Below are 9,345 nucleotides of genomic sequence, written 5' to 3'. Positions count from 1 at the left end.
TAGAGACATTGAGTGAGATTTAAATGGGCGATGTAAACAATAATAATTAGACGAAATGTATAATTTATCAATATTCCTATGTGTGATTTGGAACAAGAGAAGGACAGAGAGAGAGAGAGAGCGCTGCCCCTGAATGAGGGACACCTGTCTCAAGTTTATTTAACTATTCCTTGAATTACCTCATGGGATACAATTAAGTTAAGATGGAGTTTCAGGGGTTGTAATTCAAATTTTATTAGTTATTTTGATTTAACAGGTGGTGTTGTTGTTGGTGTTTTTGGATGCATGAATCAGGATGTGAGTCATGTGTCAAAAGGGGTAATTATCAGTCCCCTGGGGCCCTGGCCCTTTGGTAAATATGCAAATACATTTTGTTCATGGCTGCTTATAAAAGGAAGAAATATATGTTGGTAATGGTTGACAGTTACTCCAAATGAATTTAAGTTTTCCCCACTTTGAGTGATATATGTGTATTGCTGCTGTTTTGTTTACTTTATTCTTGTCTTGCTTCAATAACAAATCTCACCAGATTGGGTCTGCTGGATGGTCGGGATTTCTCCCTAAGGATTAGCCCTCTAACTCCCTGACCATATAACTCTGCAGTGAGATCGCCAAGATGATATGCCAATTTTTTTCTATGGTTACAACTGTGTGTTGTGATTCTCTTTGACATTTGTTTTAGAACTCTGTATTAAGAATATTGGTAGCCTTAGGAAGTGCAACCTGACCCCATTTACACTGGATATTGGACAGGCAATCATTGAAAAACTACAAACCTCAGATTTCCCACTCCCTGGTAAGATTTTTCTCAAGTTTTCGCCGGCCATATGAGTTCTGTTATACTCACAGACATTGTTCAAACAGTTCTAGAAACGTCAGATTGTTTTCTATCCTCATCTATTAATACTATGTATATCCTAGCTTCTGGGCCTGAGTAGCAGGCAGTTTACTCTGGGCACGCTTTTCATCCGGATGTGAAAATACTATCCCAAAGAAGTTAAGTCAAAACATTCTAATGCAAATGGTTTTGTAGGTAAGAGCTATGGAAACAATATGAGTCTGTAGATCCCTTGTGTGTATTTTAGATTGTACAACCCGTAGTGAAGGGCTTGAAAGTGTCTGTTTTTGTTTTTGAAAGTGTTGATTTAGTTTACTTGCTACTTTGATTGTAGATTTTAGCTTCATTATGATGATTATAAATGCAATTAGATCAAGTTCCGTTACTAGAAGTATTACCTTTATTCTGATTTATTCTAATGGTGTATTTTGATAAAGAAGCTGATTATGACAAATAATAAGATAGTAGAATGTGATGGACATTTTTATCATGTGACGAGACACCCTTGAAAATGTTAATCTTGTCTTATTGCCATAAATAATCATTGGTTCCTGCCTGTGCTTGGTAAAGATATGAGTGGGGGGGGGGCAGAACGTCCAGAATATGTTATTTAAGTTATCATAGGAGACGGTGCCAGACACATGCCTAAACCAAACCTGTGAACTATGCCTATGTAACGTGTCTGTAACCAGTATTTAAGAGATCTAACGGGACTGCCCCAAGGAGAAGAAGCTCACTTCAGACAGGTACTTTATGCATCTAAGTTTGATTGTAATCTATCCAGCATGCTGTTAATAAACAATTATTAATTTGTGTTAATTTTTTACACAGTGTCCCTGTGTAAAATGTCAATGACACATACAATATAGCTCAGAATTTGAATTATTTATTTTATACATAATTTTTTGCTAATCTTTATCAAGGGTGACAATAATTTGGGACCAGACTGTACATATTATGATGTGAGAATGTAATAATTTAATCAGCATTGTATACAGTGGGGGTCTTAAATTGTTGACACCCTTGATAAAGATTAGAAATAATGACCCTGTAAAACAAATCATTCTAATACTGAGTTACATTGTATGCTAAATAAAATAGAAAAATTGTTATTGTATGCTGTCGTGGAAATTTCCTGTATTTACCAAATCATGAGAGCAAACCAGACACAAGTCAGAGTTATCATAAAGTCCATCTTTAATTATATGAGCTCTATCACAACCCTGTGACTCTCAGATCAATTCAGTGTCTATCAATGAATTGTCTGAGAGTCCCTTACACATTGCAACTGAGATCCTTTATAGCAAAGACACACATAGCCAGACAGCATTGGCCATAATTTATCGTTCAGCTTTGTCTCCTAAACTATGTTCTTTTCTCAAACTCAGAACCATAAAACAAATCCTCATATCAACAGGCATATATCACATCCACCCTATCTTGACAAGATCACAGAGACACATTGACTGGCACACAGACATTGTGGAGCCAAGAGATACACGCTTGACCTCTCCCCTCTCTGCGGCCCAAGCAACTTAGTCCTGACAGAGAACAGATACTGCAACCCGGCCACAGTATTATACACAGATAAACATTCTGATGAGAAGTAACTTACAAACATATGATGAATATAAAACATCTTACCTATGTTACCAACTAATTCTGATTATTCCCCAACAATGCCAATACAATTGCTCGGAGAAAGAGATGTTGTTTGCTTCCCGAGGGGCGCTGCGGTATAAGGCACTGCATCGTAGTGTTAGCTGTGTCACTACAGATCCTGGTTCTATTCTAGGCTGTGTCGCAGCCGGCCGCGACTGGGAGACCCATGAGGCAGTGCACAATTGGCCCAGCATCGTCTGGGTTAGGGGAGGGTTTGGCCGGATGGCCGGGATGTCCTTGTCCCAACGCACTCTAGCAACAACTGTGTCTGGCCGGGCACATGCACGCTGACTCGGTCGCCAGGTGTACAGTGTTTCCTCCGACACATTGGTGCGCCTGGCTTCCAGGTTAAGCGGGCATTGTGCATTAAGACATTGATGGACGTCAAATAGTGACTTGTATCACAGGCGACCTGGCTGAGTTTTCAATTTATTTTGAAATTTGTCAAAAAGTTTTCCAAATGTGGGGGGAATTTTGGATAAAATGTCCATTGTTTGATATGAAAATAAGATAAATACCAAATGTAAACACATAAACTGATCCTTCGTGAAACACAAAGATAATGTTGTCCCTACTGGCTGGTTTCCTACTATGTGATAGGCTAAAATCAAAAAATATATATTGTCATCGCTGGATTCGAACTTGCAACTTTTGGAATCAGATGCTTATGACAGATTTGGAGTAAGAGGTAGATGCTTACAACACATACGGAATTGGAGGCAGATGCTTACACCCATCTGCCACCCCCTTCCCCCATCTGCCACCCCCTTCCCCCTTCCACAACGCCCTAGCAATACCGAGACCTACTAGGATTTTGGATAAAATGTGCAATGTTCGACATGAAAATAAGATAAAAAAAACTAACTTAAACACATAAACTGAGCCTTTGTGAAACACAAAGATAGCATTAGAACTTTTTGAGTCAAGTACATGGTACTATTTGACAAATGTGTAAATGTGTCAAAAACTCTGTCTTACCAGCTCTATTTGTCGAGAATAACTGGGTCTGTGTAGAGAATGACTGGATCTGCTCTGCGCAGTATGATGAGGTCTGATCCTTCAGACTGAAGTGGTATAGTGAGAACTCAGGTGTAAATACAGTTGAATTAGTATTCTAAGCTAAGCTCTGTCTAAATAATTATACATTCAAAACACAAAAGGCCAACCAGTGCAATAAAACACATAGGGGCCGATTCCGACGTAGAATTTCACAGCTTTGCTAAGCATGCCTTTTGTATGCATTCAGTGTTTTGCATTCAGACTTACCTTATTAAGTCGCGTAATGGGCTTTGCAGGCGTGGTTCCCTTGCATGCTAAATAAATGTAATTCAACCGAAAACCATCCCTAAGCCATCCCTTTTAACTCGGTGTACCTTTAATTCAAATTTTGTTGACAGACTAAAATATATTGAGAAAACGGGTTCAGGAAATAGAGATCAATGAAGGAATTCCATCTACAGTGGTTCTTCCTGTAAAAGTTGGGTCATACTGCAGCACACCTTGCGGGCTGCACAGAATTCTATGGCACATTATTTCATTGTCAGCCACTGTTGCCTTTAATGCTAGTTAGTGCTAGTTTGACCCCCAGAGGGCATCTTTGAGAAGCATTTGATAGTCTTCAATATTGTCTGTACTAGAGAATTTAAAACCGAAACGGAGCTGAAATAGTTGACCACACTATTACTAGGCTATTACTTCAAATCCTATTGCTTCAAACTTCAATATGCTTTTTAAATAAGTAAGACCTACACCACTTTTAACAGCACATTACTCAAGACTAGGGTGACTCATGTCACCTATGGTAGGCCTACAGTATATCTCAAATATTTTTTTGTCACTGACGTGACTCTTCAACAATAATTTAATTCAGAGGATTGGAGGATTTGTCAAGGGGTGCGTAACTGGTGGCATGGAAGTCAAACGCAGGAGAGCAGAATCTGGTAAATAGCCGGTGCCGTTTAATGTACATAACTACCGACATACAAAAATAACAAAACACATGGGCATAAAAGCCTGTATCGCACCAGTCACATAAAGCACATGTACTTACAATAAACAATTCCCGACAAGGACATGGGGAAAACAGAGGGAACATATACAATATGTAATTAGGGACTTGAAACCAGGTGAGTTCGACAACCAGACAAAACAAATGGAACATGAAAATTAGATAGATGATGGCTAGAAGACCGGTGACGTCGACCGCCGAACTTCCGCCCGAACAAGGAGAGGAACCGACTTCGGTAGAAGTCGTGACAGGATTCTAAATGAATATCTAATGAATATCTATTGTTAAGGCAAAACTGATCTGAGAGAATATTTTTAAGGGGCTTTTATATAATTCTAAAAAATAACGATAATTTGTGTGTGTGTGTGTGTGTGTGTGATATTGTTTTCGTTTTCAAATAACCGAAAGTGAGTGAGAAAAAGATCATTATTGAACATAGGGTGAGACATTTTTTATAATTTGTAAATAAAGCCAGTTTGTTATTTAGAATGATTTATTTCTGTTTTCGGAGGGAGAGAAACCAAAAGCCCACTGTCATCTCATGGGTCTCCCGGTCGCTGATGGCACTACTGAACCTGTATCAACACAGTTTGCACTGCCATGCCTTGTCTTAGACCACTGCACCACTCGAGAGGCTCCATAATGGTGCTGTACCACGTGACCGGCCGAAAGTAGGCTACAGTACTACAGTAAGAGCAAAATAATCCTAACATCTCCACACCCTAATTGTAGTGTAAGTTTGTCTTAGAATAAAAACCTTAGTGTAACAACAGTTTTAGTAAGTAATACTGACGAGTAGTAACAAATAAATAAGTGTATTTTTCCGGGTGTTTGCCTGTAGGACTGAAGAATAGCAATTCTTACACTATTGTTCTAAATTCAATCACCTTCTTCATCCTCATCATTTAGTTGAAATTCTATTTTGAAGTCGTGCACAATTATCGGTTTCTATTTGGTTTATGTCGCCCATTCATTGTTAGTTAGAGACACATTAGGCCTTGGGATCCAAAAGCATAATGAGTTCTCTAACTCCCCCTTGCGCTGATCTGGAGCACTCAAGTAGTGACGCAGGGGGGAGGGTACAAGAAACTTTATGACCAACCTTGAGCAATGTAGAAGCAACTGTTATTTTTCATACTTTGATCAGATTTTCTTCAAATATCATCCAATTTCATGAAAAACATGATTTTGACTGTTCACGACCTTTAACACTAGATAATTTGCTGTTGTAATAATCACAAAGTTAAAACACATGTATAGGACTTCATTTATAAACTATATTAAACTACCGTGGGTATTTGAAAAGTCGGTCTTTTCAAATAAACTACAAACTACAACAATTTTCTGCCCAGGTCTAGTGTTTAAGGGGGATTAGTATAGCCCCACTCGCTCTGAGACACATGCCGTTATTGTAGCGATGGACAGCCCAATGGGCCGTGAAATCAAACATGGGTGCTACCAGCCAAGCCTAGCTGTGTGTGTGTGTGTGTGCGTGCGCGTGTGTGTGTGTGTGTGATTGTGTTACCATTGTGTGTGTGTGTGTGTGTGTGTGTGTGTGTGTGTGATAGTAAATTAAAATATATTAGCATGGGTACAGGCTACAGGGCAGGAGATCCCATCTGTTATTTATCCAGAGTGGAGTTTCTAAAATGGTGGATCTTGACACAGAGTCCTAGGGATTCACCATACTCCACCATATGATACACTTTATTGTTTGTTTGGAAATGTATTTTCCCCAAGAGGGTTTGATCTTCCAAAGGTGGCACATTCATGAAGATGCCTTAATTAATGTAGATATGTAAATATTGTATATTATATAGTGCATGTTGTATTACAGTCTTGGTCCTCAGAGACAGTTGAGGATACATGGTGCGAATAGCAGTGGAGGCTGATACAGAGGTGTTGTGTTGGGGGTTAGGGTTAATTTGTATTTTCATTTGTGCATTCATTCCCCATTAAGATAATGTTGAGCTTAATATGCAGTAACTACTACACAACCTAATGAATATCTGCTTGCCTTGAATAACTAAGTCATGTTGAAGACGTTTTCTCCTGCTTTGTGCCAACTGAATGTGACCCTGATGTGGAGCAGAGGCCTTTAGGCCGGACTTCCAGTTGGGGCATGGAAGTTCAGCACAGAGGCTCTGTGTGCGTCCCAAATAGCACCCTATTCCCTATGTACTTTACAAAACTAGTGCACTATATAGGGAATAGGGTGCCATTTGGGATGTAGCATCTGTGTATTGATGTAGGGCTATTGGTCTTCAAATGAAACAAACATGAATGTTTCCAGGCATGTAAATGATTAACCATGAATAGCTGTAGAGACTACCAGGGAATATATTCAAATAGGAAAGAGTCATTGCTGGATACTGATAACACTGTCTCACCATCTTTGCATATACCCTTCCATCTTACTAAGGTTTGATGTTTGTTTTAACAGTGAAGCTATGCTAGCAATGTACAAGGTTGTGTACTGTGCTGTTTGAGAGAGCGAGCGAGAGATTCATACAAACCAAGTGACACATTTGACTTTCAAATAGGATCTTTGTTTACTTTCACAGCCAGCTGTCTAGCTGTTCACTGTCTGTAGCAGCCACAGAGACTGGAGGGGGCTTGGGCTTAGTACAGCAGAGGGGAGGACAACTTTGAGGAAATGTAGCATGGCATGGGTCCTAATTGGCACCCTATCCACTATATAGTGCACTACTGTTGACCAGGGCCCACAGGGAATGTGGTGCCATTTGGGACGTACACATGGGTGGGCAGAGTACTGTACATTTAATGTTGCCTATAATCTTCAATGAGGAACGTTGTAACACTTCACTTGAGCCATGTGGTAATTGACGCAAAGACGCAGTAAATAGACAAGGGCATTTTGTATTCAACACACTTGAAAGAGAATTTAGAAAAGGCTCAAATTAGCATAGTAGTTTCTTTAGTTTCTTAACCATTCCATCACGATCCCAGTGTAAACTTGTCAGCTGGTATCTTACGGAATAGACTGTGTTTGTTTTAAAGATGGGCCTGTGGTGCATTGACAGGCCCAACGTGGCTTAAACACCCTTTTCCAAGAAGTGCTAGACGATGCTTTTCAGGCCACGCTTTCTGAGTGGCTAAAGTGGCAAGCCAGAGGGTGTGTGTCTGTGCAAGTGTGAAATGTGTACATGTATGTGTGCGAGAGTGTGTGTGTGTGTGTGTGGTGCGTGCCTGCCTGCATTTTTGCACGTGTGTATGCATTCATGTGTGTGTGTGTGTGCACTGGAATCTGTGTGTGTATGCGCTTACGTTTGTGTGTGTGTGTATGAGGGCAGAACTCCCAGGAAGGCACGGGGCAGGCTGACCCTGAGTGTGATGATGCAAGAACACAGCAAGCTGAGAGGGATAATGTGGCCTGCCAGGCAGATCCACTCATAATGGGGTGATACCACTTTAGAGGAAAATACAAAGACTTAAACTGTGGGTTTCCGTGCCATGCCGTCTCAGTTCTGTTCTGCTCTCTGGGACTGCAGGCCTGAAAGCTGTTGATATAACCAATGGATGAGGAGGAGAGAGGGGAAAGGAGAGTAGAGAGTGTATCTCTCTCTGGGGCTACCTTCCCCCTTGAGAGAGTTTGGGGGACAGGATGTGTGTGTGCATAACATATCGTACATGCGTCTGTCTGTGTGTGTTCACTCCTGAGTATGTGTGTCTGTGCATCTTGTCGTGGAAATTTCCTCTATTTACCAAATCATGAGAGCAAACCACACACAAGTCAGAGTTGGTTATCACAAAGTCCATCTTTAATTATATGAGCTCTATCACAACCCTATGACTCTCAGATCAATTCAGTGTATATCAATGAATTCTCTGAGAGTCCCTTACACATTGCAACTGAGATCCTTTATAGCAGAGACACACATATCCAGACAGCGTAGGCATAATTTATCGTTCAGCTTTGTCTCCTAAACTATGTTCTTTTCTCAAACTCAGAACCATAAACAAATCCTCCATATCAACAGCCATATATCAAATCCATCCTATCTTGACAAGATCACAGAGACACACTGACTGGCACACAGACATTGTGGAGCCAAGAGATACACGCTTGACCTCTCCCCTCTCTCCGGCCCAAGCAACTTAGTCTTGACAGAGAACAGATACTGCAACCCCTCCACAGTATTATAGAAACACATTCTGATGAGAAGTAACTTACAAACATATGATGAATATAAAACATCTTACATATGTTACCAACTAATTCTGATTATTCCCCAACAATCTGTGCATGTGTGTGAGTGTGTCCATGCTCTTTTGTCTGTGTGTGAGAGCATGATCCCCCTGATTCAGCTTCAGAGATCACAGTCAGGAAATTGAGTCCAGTATAAAGTATTGGATGAGGCTTGGCCCTAGGGGCACATCGAACCTGCCCTGAGTGGTCTGGGTCTCAATGTCAAACACGGGTCTACAGTCAGAACCCTCCCTCTCCCAACAGCTCACCGCTTCCCCACTTCTGCACGGATCCAGTGTCTCAGGTCTCAGACAGCCGATGTGGTTTGTGTGTATGCACGCATGTGTTTACATGTGTGTGCGCTTAAGTGCGAAAGTATGTGTGTGTGTGTGTGTGTGTGTGTGTGTGTGTGTGTGTGTGTGTGTGTGTGTGTGTGTGTGTGTGTGTGTGTGTGTGTGTGTGTGTGTGTGTGTGTGTGTGTGTGTGTGTGTGTGTGTGTGTGTGTGTGTGTGTGTGTGTAAGCCCGTGCTGTGTGTGTGTCCGTGCCTGCATGTGCGCGCTTGCAAAGGTTTGTGTGTGAGCCTGCCATCTGTGTGTGTATGTGGTGGTGTTTGGACAGTGGAGCAG

Source organism: Oncorhynchus mykiss, chromosome 21 (assembly GCF_057628025.1).
Source record: "Oncorhynchus mykiss isolate SJ-2025 chromosome 21, ASM5762802v1, whole genome shotgun sequence".
Classification (NCBI taxonomy): Eukaryota; Metazoa; Chordata; class Actinopteri; order Salmoniformes; family Salmonidae; genus Oncorhynchus; species Oncorhynchus mykiss.
The sequence above is the reverse complement of the archived record's forward strand: the minus strand, read 5'-3'. Positions refer to the sequence as shown.